Consider the following 18,842-nt stretch of genomic DNA (forward strand, 5'->3'; position numbering starts at 1 on the left):
TGGATTGCCCTTTGAAGTTCTTTCCACTTAGCTCAGTGTTTATACTGTGGAACATGTAAAGCCAAAATCATAACTGTGCTGAGAAATAACACACACAGTGAATAAAATCTCATTTTTTGAAACAGATTGTGCTTTTGCTAGGTCCAAGAAAGATCCATTTGGAGCACAACTATGAAATAAAATAGTAAGCTACCAACTTAGTTAAATTGGTGGCTGGAGGGCAAGCCTACATGGTATGGCTGTTGCTTTTATTCTCTGCCTTCATCAACCAAAGCCCAGTAGAGCACACGCACACACACACACTGTATATATTGTGTGGAAGTGCTACAGTGCCACCTACTGCATGTTTTACAGGAGGGTGTGGATGCTACTGCAGCAGGGTTGCTGTTATCTTGCTTTGTGTGATTCTGTGTCTGAGTGTAGAGAAATAATTAAAAAACAGAACAGAAATCCAAAATGACTGTCGGACCCATATGGGAATAGCAAGACTAAAGCATCTTGAAGTCTTTACATTTTGGACAGAACAATTTGAAATCAAAATGGGGGTTATTCATTTCAGTGATATGTATGTAAAGATCAGCTAACAATATATAGTATTGGCATCTGTAAAATTTCCATATAAAAAGACAATATTTTATATCTGTCTACAGCATTTGTCAGGAAATGAATGTTTTCACTCCCTCTTTAGTACTATCTCATTTAAAACCAGGAAAATGCAGAACCAGTGGACAAGAATTCTGTGATTTGTGCCAGTCTGTTAGTCTTAGTATTACATTCTTATTAAAGACCATAAGCTGCAAAATTCCTGCTTTTTTGAACATGAAACCATCCCCTGGTCCAATCTAAATACAACTTTGTTTACACTGATTTACTAACCAGATGAGATTGCAGAGTTGCTGTCTTGAGTTCCCTCAGCAGGTGAAATTACTTGCTGAGCAGCACTAAAACATGGTGGGAAATGGCTGTGCCATGTGGATCTTTCCAGTATTTATTTAATGTTATGTTACCACTTGAGAATGAAGGGTAGCAATATTTAACACGCAGCCAATATGATGACTAATAATGGGCAGAAAAAGCTGGGTAACAAGTGAAACTGTAACTCACATGCTGGATTTTGTGTAATTGTCTGTGCCCTTATAACAGCAACTCTCTTTGGGGTTTTGCAAACCACAAACAGTATGTTAGTTATGTGTCTCTTTCAGAACTGCTGGCATGCTAGCTCATTAAAGCTGGTGTGCTCTGAGTTGCTGCAGCCAGTGCTTTTGAATTTATGAAGACAGGAGATCTCAGAGAAAATTCAGGTTCTCAGCCATGATAATTGCATTTCTGGGTGGTAGGAAATTCTCTGAGAATAAATAGGACAATGATACAGGACTACATTTTGGCTTTTTAAGCCAAAGTTTAGTAAATTTATGTTAATTCAAAATTTTTACTATATTATACTGTTAACTATGGACATTTTATTTTTTGTAATATATCTAAGATTGGGGCAAGAATTTTTTAATGTATTCAGTTCATCATCGTCATTTTCCTTATTGTTAGTAGGCACAATACTACATTTATGTTGGCAAAAAGGAGCATAGCGGGTGAAGGTGGAGCAGGGGGTATGGAAGGGAAAAGTAGCAGTTCTATGGCATGTGCTCCCCACCCAACATTGCAGCTGTTCCTTCCCAGGCATACATCATAGCTGGGAATCAAAGGGTCAAACAAGATTGAGGGGTCTGAGGAGGTGGCAGCAGAACAGCTACTTTACACTCAGTACTACAGAAATATACAGGAATTAGCTGCCCTTGGCAACTTCCTTGGCTCATTTGAAGAGTCGATAGCTACACATATCTCTCAGGAGTCATGCTTCTCTTTGGAAGGTGGCCCAGTGAGCTGTGTGGATGAACTAGGTACCTGTTTGACTACTGGGGGAGCCTTGGGGATGAAGCTTGCTGTTATTATTATTTGTGTAGAGAGAGTGCGTCTAGGCCCAGCCAAGATTGAGGCCTCACTGTACTAGGCACTGTAAAAACACATAGTAAGAGAGAGACCCTGTCCTGAAGTGCTAACAACAGGGATACAGAGGCACAGTAAGGTGAAGTGACTTGCCCAGAGTCACAAATGGCTGAACCTGCCCTTCCGTTTAGTATCCTTTCCATTAAACCCACTGCCTAATTTCCTTGATAAGCCCAGCCCGCAGGTTGGATTTCTGGACGCTATCACATCCTCCCTGAGTGAAATAAGGAATCACTACTGGAGGGGAAAATGTGGAGGAGACTTCATGAGGTGAACCTTGAGGAGTTTCCAGCATTTTTTCTCACCTATGGATTTTTCTTCAACAGGGGTAAAACCTGCTCAGTTTTATTTCATTTTCTCCTGATTGTCTTTTCTTGAGTCCAGGTTTCTTTTCAAAGTCAACAGATATCTCAGCAGAATGTCCTGAGTGTTGACATCGACTTTAGTTACGGGGCAGAATCACTGCTGGTGGTTTTCCCTGTCACATTTTCTAGGCTTTTGCTATGCAGATTTTTGTCCATGTGTTTAGTAAAAGAAAGTAAACATTTTTAAAGGATCTCCTTATTGGTGAAAGAAGAAAGTATTTCCTCCTTTTGCTCCAGTCCTGCTGCTGGCTGTTCATTTTCTATCAGTAGAGAATGTCTCTTTTGGAAATGAGCGAATAACCATTTTGAATCAAACATTTACAAATGCGAAGTCTTTTGAAACGTCAAGAAATACATTTTTTAATAAATGAGAGTTCACTCAGACACTACAGAGATAAAATTTACAGAAGCACCTTGCAGATGACAAGAAGAAACTGCTAAAAATTTGAGTGCAAGGCAGAGCACGGGAGCACTTCCCACATGCTTGCTGGAGGGTACAAGCATTTGGTTTTGATGTGAAAGTTGTTTCAAAAACTCATTTTTATACACTGACTTTTTTCATTCTTTTTGTCTAGGGTTGGCAGTTATTTTAATCTGTAGACAGTGGGAGGTGGATGCCACTGAATTCTGTCCATGAATTCATCAGAACCTACAAAAGGCACATAGAGATTTCCTCTTGAAGGGCTAAATCCAAGGACCCCACTTGAGTAATGAGCTGTGCAATAGGTATTTCTATCAGGGGAAAGGAAGGAATTCTTCTCCACAAGCCTGGGAGTGGCTAAGGATCTGTTTAGTGGGAGTTTCTTCAGACCAATGCTGAGGAACTTTCTCTAGCTCCATTGTGTTCCTGCTGCAGAGGAAAGACTGGATAAGCCATGAAATGGTGAATCCTCTAGTTCTTCCCGTCATTTGCTCAGACCCGCTCCATTCTCACATGCCCATGCACTGCCACACAATTAGGACAGGCTGAATGTGCAGGGCAGGCACCACCAAATCCAGCCAACCCTTTCAGAGCAGAATTGCACTGGTTCACTTCAACCGGGACTTTTGTGGCAGTGGAGGCCACAGTGGCAGCTAAACAAAGACAAGGCTTTCTTTCCTGTATCACTCAGCTGCTACCAAAATGGGGATTCAGCTATAGTACAGTGAATACTGGGAAAAGGTAGTATAAGGATTTTGCATGACCTTTAAAATGCTATGGGATGGTGGGGGTATCCATGGTCTGACCATGTGAGAGGCTCAGCACCCGCAACTTTCACTGATTTCACTGACAATGCTCACCCTTCCAGAGGATCCAGCCTGCAAAGGACTTGCAGAATGAGGCTCCTAGTACCTGGATCATCCATTTAGCTTGGTCTGAGCTCCCTCAAATATTGCAGATTGAAAAGCCCGAATGAGATTCAAATGCTGTTGGGATCACATTCAACACAGGAGAGACTGTCAAGAAAACAAAGAAAGGAGAAGAGAGAAAAAGACCAGTGAAAATACGATGATAAATGCAAAGGGGGGGACACAAGAGAGGGAGAAACCAAATAGAGAGAGAGAGAGAAAATGAAGAGAAGAGAGAGAAAAATTCTAACAAAATGAAACACAATATACATACAAACAGAGAGGGAAGCAGGGGGCAGCACAGCTCCCCCTCCTCTGCCTGGTTTGGGGAAGCACAACTCCTCTTCCTCGGCTTCCTTTAACCACTGCATGCAAATATATTTGATATGCATTTAAGACAATGACCAATAAAAGAGAGAAAAAAGATGGGTAACAGACGAATCTACAAGTGTGATCGTTAATGCCAGCCTTTCTCTGAGAGTGTAAGCAAGTGGACATTAGTGGGACATTCTTCTAGCCTTAAGAGATGGCATCTTTTTGAATGGAATTTTTTTAATTGAATCACAAATGTAAAACATGGAGGAAAATGTGTAATAATGTAGATTCTAAGGCCGAAGGGTCCACTGTGATCTTTTATTCTGTATAACACAGGCCATAGACTTCCCAAAATATAAGAAGTTTTGAATGTGTTAATTACATTTGCATGCCCTTCAAACCAGTTTGAGAAGGTACCAAAATCTCAAGCTCCCTAAAACTTACCTATCTCTACCAGCAACAAAAACAAAGGGAAACATGCAGGAAATTAAGTTAGTCATTTTATTTTAGTGTCATTTGACTTTACTATTGATCAGTCTTACAGTATCTGTTGGGTCTTAGAAATCAAGTGCTAAATGAATCCTGAATGTTGTGCTGTTATCTCATTTAAAAGGATCCATTCTAGTGTCATTGCCAAAGCAAAATGATATGACGCACCCATGTACAGTTATATTATGAAACTTCATTATCTTGTGACTCTCAAAAATCTCCAACTAACATTGAAATTAACAGGCATAATCAGAAAGTTTTATTTATTCTGCAATATTCTGGTTTGGGGGTGAACAGTTGTCACCAGGTGTTGTTTAAATAATATAAGGAATTTCATGGCTAGACTATTAGAACAGTATACATTAATGCAATTGTGGTAATAATAATAAAAAAATAAGAAAAGATGTTAATCTGAGAGCAATTTTGCACATACAAGGTCATCTCTCCCTTAAAGAGATGAAATTGTGAGGGGCTAGAGGTTTCCAAATAATCTCCATCTCAGTGCATTGTCTATTCACGTGCTAAGCAGGATGCTTTTAGTCTTCTATATGTGATTTTTTCCAATGTGTTTGTCAAGGCATTTGAGAAGATTGTATTCTTTACAGTGTTTCTAATCTTTTAAATCACAGGGAAAAGGGAGAAAAGAAGCAAAGGTTAAGAATTTGATATCCCTAGTAGTGAAAATATATCCTGCTTTGGGAAAAAACTCTGTGAAATGAGCTGTCAGAATTTACCTTCTCTCTAGCTGCTACATTGCATGGGCGTGAAGAGAGCTGGAGCGGCCACTGATGCTTTCCTTAGATTCCAATGCACCTAATCATATTTTCAATACCGTACTTTTTCATCACTGCAGGAGATGACAGAATTTTGTGACAATTCTGGGAAATGCTTTCTGATGGTCCCTTCTATGAATTATGAATATTTCACAAAAGCACCACAGTAAATGAAATAGGTTTGTTCTTCACAGACCTAAGAGCTGGTTAGCAGTTAGTTTCTCTGTTTCTTATACTTTAGCTCTGATGTTATTACTATTAAGATACCAAATGACACCTTTGGAAAATGCAGATTTCCTCCAAATTTGAATGACCAAGAAACCAATTTTGATTTCTATGTTTACCCTGAGGTTTGTTTTTCCCAATGTTTATGAAATATGTTTTTCCTCCAAATTACTGGTCCAAATTCTGGCCTGGGTTGGAAGTGACAGAAAGCCATTATTACCATCTGACAGTTGGTCAGTAGCCTCTTTGACGCTATTTAGCAATTTCAGTCTGCTTCATAGGCAGCAATTGTCTGCATCACTTAAACCACTATAATAGCACTAAATCCCTCACATTTAATAATGTCAGTAGAGAGACCAAGGACAGAAGACCTAATCCCAATCCTGCAAAATTATCTATTGTCTTTAATGGGAACTTTGCCTGAGTAAGAGCCACAAGTCTGGACCACTGGTCCTGATCCAACTCCCACTGAAGTCAAAGGAAGTCCTTCCAGTGATTTTAAGAGAAGAAATGAGCATGGTTAGGTCTGTATTGCCTAAACATGCACAGACACACACACATCATCCCTTCATGTTAAGGTTGCGGCACATTGTGGGCTCCATACTATCATCCAGTCACTTCTTGAATGGGATTATCTTCCTCCAGTGGGAAATAGCCTCAAGAAGTGACTGCATGGGATGCAGGAGTGGTTATTTATGGGCTATTTCCATAACATTCTCTGAACGAAGCATGAAGAATACCACAAAGGCATTACATAATTATGATAGGCAAAACTAGTGCCCACTGAATTTGAAAGCTCAATAAAGTCTCCCTGGAGTTTCTATATTTCTTATCTTACAACATTTATAGTCTCCATGTATGAAATAATTTTGGTTCAAGGAGATTACAAAATCCATAGACATAACCTCCCTCACAGAATTTAGAGATGGAAAAGATCCACAGGTTCATCCAGTCCATCTCTCTGTCAGTGTACAGTTGTTCCTACCATCTATTTTCTCATGATTTGTGTAGTCTATCTTTAAATCTACAAAGTGACGGACTTTCTGCCACTTCTCTTGGGAATCTGTTCCACACCCTAAGAAATCTCATTACCTGGAAGTTTTATTCATAGATTAATAGGGCCAGATCCTCAACTGCCATGACTCCACTGACTTTACCCAGGTTCAGCTTCCAGCCATGTGATATTATTATGCCTGCATCTGATAGATTAAAGAGCCCTTCGTGCTGGCTAACCACATTACTGCTAACAGTGTAGGAAAAGAAGCATCTGAAGAGTCGCTACACCCTCATCATGCACGTGGGCAGGAGGGGCTAGAAAAGGGCAAGGACCGGGAGGAGTAACAATTGTCCTCCTGGGCTGCCTCTGCAGCATGGCAATATTGTGCTTTCCCTTACTGCAGGCTTGTGGCAAAGCCATGACTGCGCCCCAAGGGAGCAACAGATATGATGTAGCTTGGAGTAGGTTTTTCTGCTCATTCTAACTCTGAGCCTTTCCTGTATCTCTCAGGAGCTGAAGCAAATACACCTCCCACTCCCATTGGCCCTTCTGCAATTGCCTTGTAGACTGTTTTAAATTATGCCAGGGCCATTTTGGCCCCTGGTTTGCCCAGGATTGGAGGAGTAGAAAGGGAACTAACATCTTTTCCCCTTCTTCTCCACAGATGCGTTGATGGTTAAATTTGACACAGCTGAGACTGGCCCAAACAGAATACAGGGTTCAGTTTTTAAGCCTGTCAACTTTTGCCTTTCACAAGCACAACATTTACTTACAAATGATTTATGTCTACATATTGCTACAATCATACCTTCACTACAAACTGTTCAGCACCATGAAAGCCAGTTGGAAAGGTTTCTTTTGAATATAGATTTATGATATTGTGAAAAATATGTGCCTTATGAGGTATTTTTGTCAAGGGTGTATTGTAAATAAATTAATTATACAGACAAGAAAGCTATGCAGCAGAGCAAAAATACTGGAAAAATGGTTGTAAATAATAGGTTGAAGTAGCTTGAAAAGCCATATTAAGGTAAAAAAAGTCATCATTTTTTTTTGCAGGAAATATAGTATTAATGCACATATTGTCTGTCATAGTTTCTTAGGCCCTGATCCTCTCAGGAGCTGTGCTTTTATTGATGTCATAAAAGCACCTGTTCATATTTTACCCAGGATAACTGACAACCTATTAAAATTCACACGCTATCTACCTTTTCACTCATGGGGCAAACTGTTTTTATTTTATTCTTGATGTTTTGACATAGCAAATAATTTGGTTGCTTTCACACAGGAATGCTAAATGTTCTGTAAACAGTAATTACAGGGTAACCCATGCATGTTCATGCTATTCATAAGACATATGAATAGACCAATAGATACAATTTACATTTCCACTAAGTATATTTGTATTCTGGACTAGTTACAATCAGTTGTTCATGGATAAGTTTAAACTGTCACCATGGTCATCACACAAATAAAATGATTCCTTTTCTAATCTGTAATTTGGCTGAGATTGCTTTCATTTACCTATTATACATTTTAAAACAATACAAGCTCTTGTTATATTTCTCTTGCAAATAAATCTTTAAAATCTTTACTCCTTGTATGTCTTTGTCTGTTTTGAAGGCTTATATATGCAGTTTCTTAAACTAGGATGTTTGTGGTATTGAGATAAAGATTAAAAGATGATCCAAATCATTTTAACCAAAGTATGAATACCTTTGAATATGGCTGATGGTGGAGGAGGGACAATTAGATACTCATATTGTCTCTACTGAGCATTTTCATTCCACTGTATTGAATATATATCTGTCCATCCTTTTTTGGAATTCTCATTAATGGTACTCTGACGTTGGAAGATGATCAATGGTTCACACTGTGGTATAAGAACTACAAGAACTTCAGTGGAAGGTGGTAATTCTATTCAGAAGTTTAAACCCTGATTTAGCAAGGTACTTACGTATAGGACTAACTTTAAACACGTGAGTAGTCCCACTGAAGTTAAGCATGTGCCTAAATATTTTGCTGAATTTGGGCTTAAAGGTATAATGCACTGCTCAAAGTTCTTATAGGGAGTTAAGATACATATTTGATGTGGGGCTATTCAAATACTTTAAATACTTCTCTCATAGTAGTTAACAACCACATTTCATTCCTTAAGAACACAGAAAGTGAAGTATGCATTTAAAAAGTGTTGCAAACTATATATATAATCTGTTTTACATACAAAAATTGATTTGTTAAAGAAGAAAGGAAACATGGAGCAGATATTTGATATCTGAACAGACAGTGGGTTAAAAGAAGTAGACAGTGAAAAGAAGTAGGGTGGTGCTTTGTACTCATGTCTAAATATGTACTGAAAATTTGGGACAAATTGGCAGAGCTCTGTTAATTTTAATGATTTACACCAGCTGAGATCAGGCCCATGATGTTTCTCCCCCCAGTTTTCAGGCCATACCTTTCAATTTCAATTTACAGTCAGATTAGGGAGAATCACATGCATGTGGACAAAACAAAACTGATCCAGATATTTTTGTTTTCTCTCTGCTGAAATCCAATAGAACCTCTAGGCAACATACCATATTCCTGCTTTGAGTCCAACTCCATCGTTTCATTTCCCATATGGACAGTGTCTGGCCAGGAGGGAAATGGCTGTACTTTCCTAGCAGCTACTTGAATAAAGCTGGTTTTGGTTACAGTCTGGCCTAGTGGAAATTTAGCCCACTGCGTCTCTGGAAACTCACAGCTAGATGGAACATTGCAGGATGAAATGGGGTTCAAGATAGGAACAGCAAACATCACATGAAATAGCAAGTTTGCATGGAAGATTTTAAGATCTTCTCTTGCAAATTCTTACATGTGCAAGTGGTCTCATTGAGCAGGTTGTGTGAATAAGGATTACTCATGTGTGATAAAGTAAGAAAGATTTGACACTTATGTATTTAATTGTTTATTGATTAGTTTATTGGTTCTGAGTCTGTGTAGCCCCACTAGCTAGCAGTAAGCTTTCAGGGAGATTCAAGAGGAAAGTTTTTCAAGCCATCAATTGAGACCTGATAGAATACCATCATTCCAGATTAACTCAACTTCCTTTGCCACCAGTGGAAATTCTGGGGATCATGTGGGGAGTATTTCACACCTTTTAGTTAAATTTGAGTTTTGATTATAGGATCAAGTTAATACCTATTTGTTCTAAACTGATTTATGTATCCCATGTATTTATAGATGCAGTGCTCCACGACTTCACTATATAACAGGTAATGGAACAAAATCCAAAAGGGAAAAATAACTATTTGATTGGTAGCAGCATGAATAATTAAGTATTTGCCGGGTTCAAAAAAACTCAGCCTGGAGAACTGCTAAGTAACCCACACCATTTCAAATAGTTTAGCACTTTTTAAAATGTGGATTTGCATAAAAATTGAGACATACATCTTGGGATTTATATTTAGAATTTAATAAATTTTTGATTTACTTTTTCCTCTCAATTTAAATGATGCCAAGCGTTGGGTGACCTCTCCCTCTTGAAGAAAATTAGAGATCAAATTATTTGTTCTTGATTAGCATCACTTGGAATGACACTCGATTTAGCCATTGGTATACTAAGTCAAAATCTACTTTCAGGAGAAAGTTCAACGTGCACTAAGGAAAATTAATTATACTTTTTTCTTTTTTGGCAACTTTTTCTTTCCTTTTTCACCCCCCTTCCTATCCAAACTCCAAATTAAGCCTCCAAATGGTGGTGCTGCATTGTTTAATCTCTTTCACACTGCCTGCAGACATTAGCTGAGGTGACACAATTTCTAATAAAATTTCACACCAGAAAATCTGGCTTGAAGAGCAGATGTAAGAATCCTGCTGATTGTCATGCATTTAGGCATTCATTCATAAGAAAGCACATTACTGTGCATATGTGGGACAGGATGTTTTGCGATGCCAAAAGTGAATCTTCATGCTGTTGAATTTATGCATTTCCCGCTGCTACTCAAAATGCTTGTCTGAATGTTCAGGCAGGAGAGAGCTCTCTCCATGGAAAATACTCGTCTTCTGTTCAAGTCAAAAGATCTGACTTGTATGCCATTCCCTAGGATTCAGTGGTAATTTGCAGCCTATGTTTGCTTTACCTTCACAAAATTCACAAAGAAAATTGAGGTACTAATTTTTAGTTCAGCAAGGCTGTGTGAAACATGTAATTAATGGAGAGGAGAAAAAGAAGAAAACAAACCAGAGATTCCACAAAAATAAATGCAACATCCCCTTGACCCTTAAGAAACAAAATTATTCTGACAGGGTCTGCAATTCTGCTTGGCAAACGATCTTAAATTAATTACCTTCTTGACATTTTAAAGGAAGGTTTCAGATTGTAAATTTGACCCAGACAAAGCATTCTTTTTAATCTTGTCAGTATGCAAACTACTTTGCACTGCAGTCTGTGAATTATTTATCAGAGAAACGACCCCAAAGGGTGAAAGGAAAAGCAGGAGTATTTGATCTAAGATTCTGCAGCCTGGTGTACTTCTTTGCCTTAGATCTCTACCTGTTGCAATTGCTTAATTTTTTCTTCTTTTGATATTCCTGATATTTAGCATGGGCACTCTGTTTCTCAAAAGCTTAAAGTCATTTTTTCCAATTCAAATGCATTTATTTGAGTTCTAAAACTATATGACCCAGAAAAATAATTATTTTGTATGTGCTTTCCAGTGCAAAACAAACATAACAACCCCCCCTTTCTTTCTGTACCATATGTTTCCATGGCGTAAATGTTTGACATGAATGTTTTTTCTTGCACCCAAATGAAAATAGAACTTGAAGAGAGAGATCAGGGAAATCACAAATTACCACTTGCAAATAGCAAAGCTATATTAATAATTTTTCAGATGACATAATATTAGAGAAGATGGATGGTCTTGTGGTTAAAGCAGTGGATGGCAACTTGGAAGATCTGGGTACAAATCAGCTCTGCCACAAATTTTTGGCATGACCTCGGGGAATTCACTTAATTTCTGTGCCTCAATTCTGCCATCTACAAAATGAGAATAATACTAGTTCCTTTTTCTGTCTTGTCTAATTAGATTCTAAGCTCTTTGAGGCAGCTCTTGTTGTGTGTGTGTACAGGACTTAGCAAAACTGAACGCTGATCCCAGTGGGGGTCTCTAAGTGCAATTGTAATACAAATATTTTTTTCTAATTTAGGGAACAGTGCAAATCGGACTTTAGTGTAGTAGAGGGACACAAAACCCACATTAAACCCTTTCCTGGGCTGGGGGTGTCATGTGAAGAGGGGTCAGATACTTCACGCAGGGGATGGGAGACCAACAAGGGGTGTTGGAGAGTGAGCCCACCCCACGCTCACCCTGCAGTGGCAGCTCCTATCCCACAGGGCTGAGCCCAGCTCCCCTCTCTGGCCCATTGGCTCTTTCCACAGTATCACATGATGTGCATGTCCACACGCAGGTGGGACTGTCCCCCCATAATACCCTGCCCCCTTCCTGGCCCTGGTGCCACTGGATCACTTTGCCCAAGCTGGGCTGTGGTGGGCCTATTAAAATGATCTGGTGGATTGAATGTGGCCCTCGAGCTGCCAGCTGCCGATTCCTGTAATAGAGGGTCTGATTCTGATCCCACTTACACTGAGGTAAGTCGATTGACTTATTAAAGTTACCTCAAATTTTTGCCCAGATCAGAATTCAAAAAACAGTTTTGTCCACCTACCACAATGGATGATTTTAAAAGTCCGTCTTTGGCACCTTATTAATAAAAATCTTTTAGAATATCATATCTAAATCAACTTGCAACACTATGCTTTAGTCTCAGAACGTCAGTATTCTGCGTGTACATTGCTAAGCTCCACTAGCACATTAGTTCCTGTTTCATAAATATATAATAGGATGCACTTTAGCGGAGGCTGAGACGCAGTATGAATTTCCTTCCTTTGTAGCTTTTGCTTTTGTTGAAATTTAAGTAGACAGTCTATCAACTTGCAGGGAACAACTATAATTCTCTTCAACTCTTGTCATACACCTGAAAAATGGCTTATTTGGCCTATGGAATTTTCTGCTTCTTGCTGTGAGTTGAAATGAATCTGATAAAGAATGTTAGTGTGTTTTCAGTTTTAGTGCATTTCCTAAATGGTTTTGTTCTATAATTCTGATTCTTTGATTGGCTGTGGGGATTTTTCCTAACACCACATTTTCTTTATTTTCATGTGCCAGTAGCTAAGTGTTCCAAAACCAAGACATGTGATACTTCTCCATGATACAAATGAATATAAACAAGGTGGGGCTCTTTTTTAGTGCTACTGGATGTATTTTTCTAATAGAACAGGTTAGTTCCTACCGAGACCATTTCTTAAAAACAATATTTGTAAAATCAATATTTGGGCTCTGTTCTTTCACAGGTGAACATGAGATTTTCATGCTGAACTATTGTCCACACTAATCGCAAGTGTATGCCTAAATTCTTCTGTGTATTAGTGACAGATTTGACGGCTCGGTCCATAAGAATAAGGTCATCAAATGAGCTAATTTTAAGGTAGTGGCAGTAAATGTGCTCTGTGCTTTGAGGCTATAGAAGCTCTTCATTTCATTTCCTTCTGCGTACCAGAGGCAGGAGGGAGGCCTGTGTGTATCCTCCAAGTCCTGCTCACCCACCTCCACTTTCCCCATGTGCAGAGCTTGGAATCCATGAAAAATCCACATCTAAAATGCGGGATACTTGTACTCATTAAATGTTCCAGCCCTCCATTTACTAATGTAGGCTGTGAGCTCTGGTGACCACTAATTAATTCTGAGGTGTGATGGAGTCTATCAGGCCTGCTGGAGGTGCTTGTGCCTGACAGCCACCTACTAAAGGAAAACCCACTCATACCGAGCTACCAATAACACTTAGAGGGGTCATCAGAAGACACTGCCCAGAAGCCTCGAAGGGTCATCAGAAGACACTGACCAATCAGAAGCCAGCAGGACAATTAAGAAGGCTTAACTGTGTTTTCTGAGGGGTATGCTGGATGAGACTTGGACACAGGAGGAATGCTTCAGTGCTAGCCCAGAATCCCAACTCAAGGTCAGTGCTTGAAATCACTGATAACCGGGTCTAAGTGTTAGACCTGCTTTGGGATAGTGTCTCTGATGCAAGAGACTGCCCAGTCTGCATTAGCAGTGAGACTCCCCCACTAACAGCTGAAATCACTGAGTGAAATCACTAAGTGGTAGGACCTCAAGACATCCCAGAGCGTGCAGAGCTGAGTGGAGTGGAGTCGAGCGAGAAGTGGTAAGTGGCTGGCAGGGCATCCGGTGGAGTGCTGCGGCAAGTGGCTGGCACAGCAGCTGGCTGAGCGGCCGGGGGCAGCAGTGAGCGCCGGACAGTGGAGCGAGCAAGGTGCTCCCACACCAGGGTGGGAGGTGAGCTCAGGCAGATGCACCTCTGAACTCTGGGTCTTCATTTACCAAGCACAATAACTGTGAGGGTGATGCAGTGGAAGGACAATGGAGGGGCACATTAAAAGAAATTTTGGTTGCTGGACTTAAGAACCTGAGGCAAAACCGCAACGTATTCTGAGGTGGGTATTTTGCTCATGGTTTTATGTTTATGAATCCTGCTTGTGGTATTTTCCCAAGTTAATGCCAGGTTATTTTCCCCCTTTTATTAATAGTGTCTTTTTTAAACTCAGACTCTGTGCTTGCGAGTGGGGAAGTATTGCCTCTTAGAGGCACCCAGGGGGTAGTGTGTAATTGTCCCAGGTTATTGGGTGGGGTTTGAGCTGGTTCTGTGTTGTATTGTTGAAAAGAAACCCCGAGATATTGAACCCGGCCCTTGTTGCTGCCGAATCCAACTGGTAGAAGAGTTATACCTGCATAGTTTGTAAAGTGCTTTGAGGTCAATGGATGAAAGGATCTAGATAAGGGCGAAGATTTATTAACTCAACTTAAATATTATTTTATGCTAAACATTGTATCTACACTTTTAAGACTGGGAAAATGGGCACTTATTATGTTTAGATATGCATCAATAGCCATCAAACTTTGGTGTCCATTGTTCATGACTTTTTTTTTATTCTCCCTCTTCCCCCATACACACACATCATTAAAATTAATTGGGGGAAAGCCACAAGAAGCAGATTGTAGATTCATATCTCAGGTAGCTGAGGCTGAACACTTGTTTGGCCTATGGAAAGAGAGCAATGTAAGAAATAAATCTAGTCTATCAAGATATGCACTGGCAGTCTTGTGTGTCTTCCCAAAGTCCAAATCATTCAAGATGAAATTCACTTCTATGCTGCACCAGATAACTCCCAAACAGGGAGTTAGTGGGACATATCTGGTACATAGGCCATGTGCTGATATTATGCACAAGAATGAGTTTCACCAACGATGTGTTCAGATCTTCATAATTTGAAATATCATCTCCCTGTTTATGTAGCTCTTTTATTTCCCAGGGCCTATCACTGAGAGCTTGGAGTATTCACAACTACTATTTACTTTTAAATTACCCTTGCATGGTCACTGATTCCTCTTGCTATGGCTGTTTTATATGGTTCATTGTGATGGGGTCTACAGACCCCACGCTGAACCCTGGCATGGTTGTCAAGACCAAATTGGACAAATGCCCAGTTTTGCCAAAAAAGTGGGCCCTGCCCCCCTAGGGGGGCATGGAGGAATGTTTGGGGTAGGGAGAAGCAAGCAGCAATGCCAGATCCGCACACTGGGGCTCAGGCAAGCAGTGATGCCAAGTGGCTTGGGGGGGTCTTAAAGCCAGCCCCATATGGGGGCGGCCCCCAGGCGAACAGCTCCATCCAGCATCATGTGGGCGGGGGGGGGGGAGGGGGGACCCTGAGGCCAGCAGCTTGGGCCAGCTCCACGTCAGGGATGCAATGAGCTCGAGCCAGCAGCTTGGTCAGGGGAGTGGGCCTCAGGCAAACCCCATGCGGTGTCCCATTTTCTTTTTGGGAAATATGGTCACCATAGTCTGGTAGGAAATGACCCAGGGAAAAGTGTAAGAATGGGTTTATCTATAATTGGTCTGGACGCTTTGACAAATATCTAGAACTCTGGGTTGGGACCTGGTGGAGTGAGTGGGCCTGGGTCCCTTATCTTGTCCCCCTGCTTTTCTGTAGCAGTAGAACCCTGAGGGGACTGACAGGAACATTCAGGAGGGACTGAGGCCTGCTGTGCACAATGTGTCCAGGGACTCTTCTGGAATGACTAAGTCAGCTAAAATGATAAGGCAAGTGCCTGACCACTAGGAAAGCTGGTCACTGGGCTGTCCTGGTACACCCATCTTTTCCCCTCTGCCTTTCAGGCTGACTTGGTATGTACTGTGTAGGTTGCTGTGAAGTACAAAGCAACATCCAGTATTTACCAATGTTCCTTCTGGAATAGCTCCTGAGTTACCACCCAGAGTTGCATGCAGATTACAAGATGGTACATTATTACAAATCTATGTATTGCTAATAGTCCCAGCCCCCTCACTAAGAGGTCAGGGCACTACATCTGCTTTTCATTTTGTGAAAACTTTAATGACAAAAGGTGAAAATATTTCTGAACTGTACACTAGCACAAATCATTTTAAAAGTAAAATTTGGCATAAAACTAGGTGAGATGTGTCTTACATGAGCAAAATTCCCCTTCCCATGATAGACAAGTTCAATTTTTCACATTAAAATATATTTAGTAGCTTTAATCAGCATTACTTTCTTTTCACTGTATTTCTGGTTCAACTGTTTTTTTGTTTACTAGCACATTGTATTAATACTGTTGTTCAAAATGCAGCCATTTTACTTCTTGGATAAGGGTTTTTTAATATAGAAACTCTACCTTCATTCTCTACCTCATTATTGAGTAATTTGCTATAGTCTAAAAAGACCTCATTAATTGTTCCATTCAAATTATTTGGCTTCCAGATGGGTGGTATAAGGAGGTATAATGGATAAGGTAGTTTCTTACACATTCTGGTTGAGCATTTTCTTTTTCTCTGGTGATTAGTTTTGCTGCATCTGTGTTTACTTTAGAACCTGTAGCTGAAGTGATTAGTAACAGGTGGCTGGGGTCTTGCTAATAATTTATTTGCCTTTTAGGTGTATTCTTATAAAAAAAAATTCTCAGTTTCTTCTATCCATCTAGCAGACAATAATGACAGATGATCTCAACATGATATGTTATTTGCATTCATTTGAATTTGGGAGAGGTTTTAACTTTATAAATTTGGCTGAAGAGAAGCTAGATAATTGATTTTAAATAATAAAAAATCATGTTTCAATTCTTCCAGCAATATGGGATTTCCATGGTAATCGTTTTTCACAGATCTGGTGTAAAGGTGTTTCTTGTGATTCTGTCCAGCCACAACTTAGCGGAGCCATTTGTTTTATATCTGGTTTCTTGTTCAAGCAACATATACCATTACTGCTCTTTTCATTGTACACTTTATTTGGTGGACTATTATGGAGCAGAATACAAAAAAACTTCTTTCATTAAAGGTGGAATTGGCAAAGTCAAAACTGGTCTGAATGTAGGAGATTGACTTTTGTATATGGCCAGTTCTGCACAGGCACATGTAAAAGATGAAAAAGGGAAAAGTTAAATGGTAAATGAGTTCTCATCGAAATATGCTTTTTGTCCAGGCCTACTGCTTCAACCTTGTCAATGGGCTCTTGGGGTTGGCTCTAATTAGGGCTGATTTTCCCTTCTATTGTCCGCATGTGCTGGCCTAGGTTCTGACGCCAGTGTTTAGTGTCCTTTCAAATGAAGAGAACTGGAGAAGTAAAGGTAGCTGGCCAGTGACTGAGCTGGTTTGCTGGTTCTGTAGAATTCCAGGACTAGGAGTCATTTTAAGTCCCAGAAGTCAAGGCAGTGATTCCGATGAGACTGCCAGCTGGGACTAGACCTCTTTGGTGAAACATTGAAATTACGGAAGTTGAGAGAGTCTGCTCTGTCACTGTGTCCATAAGAAGAGCGGTCCCAAAAGGGAGGGTAATTTCATTCATCTAGTATCTTTCAAGATGAGTAGAGGAAGTGCCTACTAGAGGTTTTTGTTGATTGCTGATGTCATTCCCCTAGAAGAAGAGCAAATATCTTATACACAGGGGTAGCCTGTGAAAAAAGTTTGATAACCCCATGTGGGTTCCTTTCCTTAGGGAAAAGGAAAGAATGATCTCCTGGCATCATTTCCTCCTGTCCATTTGTATGGGATTGCATGGGATTGTATGGGATTGAAGTTCTTCTTCACACAGTGCACAGTCAACCTGTGGAACTCCTTGCCTGAGGAGGTTGTGAAGGCTAGGACTATAACAGGGTTTAAAAGAGAACTGGATAAATTCATGGAGGCTAAGTCCATTAATGGCTATTAGCCAGGATGGGTAAGGAATGGTGTCCCTAGCCTCTGTTTGTCAGAGGGTGGAGATGGATGGCAGGAGAGAGATCACTTTGATCATTACCTGTTAGGTTCGCTCCCTCTGGGGCAGCTGGCATTGGCCACTGTTGGCAGACAGGATACTGGGCTGGATGGACCTTTGGTCTGACCCAGTATGGCTGTTCTTATATTATGTTCTCATGTCTATACAGGGAGGAGGCTGAATGAGTTCTGGCATTGTGTGCCAATTTCAGCTCTTGTGGACACTGGCTTCTGGCAGAGTGTCTGTTTGATGGAAGTTGCAGAGGCCCATAGTGGCCAAGGGTTCCCCTACATCAAAGCCCTGCAGAGATCTAGTTTAGCCACAAAAGTGTGTGTTGCTCTCAGGGGAGATTATTTGGCTTGGGTGACTGGAAGATGTGCTGATTTGGTACATCCCTGCTGCAGCTAAAGTTCTCCTACTCTTGTGGAAACCCCAAAGAAGAATGGCAGTGGGGACGCATGTCCTCCCAACAGACATGTGCCCCTCTGGGTGCAGCACGCATGAATGGGCAGGTAAGTGCAATTTTCACTGGACTTCCTTTGTCAGTCTTTCTCTGTACCTTTTCAGAGATTCTCAATGGCTTTCTTATGTATCGTCTGCGACACTGAGGAGCTATTGTGAACTGCAAGTATGAATCTGTTTCCCAGAAGTACATATTTATATAACAAAATGTGGTTATTATAATAGTGCATACACATGTCCAGGTTTCTTAGATATTCAGCCATGAATGCAATGGGTACGGGAAATCATTAAGTCACACATGGCAGACTGTATTTGGCTAACTGACATTAATGACTATGGGGGGGGCGGGGATTGTTAAGGATATCTGAGCAATCAAACTGGGTGGCTACATCAAAAGGCCAAGACTAAGAACTAGTGTGGCTGGGAGCTCCTCCAGAAAGTACAGCCTGACGTTTGGTGACCAGCGGATTTCACAACTATCCATCATCTTACAATATTAAGGA

This window comes from Natator depressus, chromosome 1, assembly GCF_965152275.1.
Source record: "Natator depressus isolate rNatDep1 chromosome 1, rNatDep2.hap1, whole genome shotgun sequence".
Taxonomy (NCBI): domain Eukaryota; kingdom Metazoa; phylum Chordata; order Testudines; family Cheloniidae; genus Natator; species Natator depressus.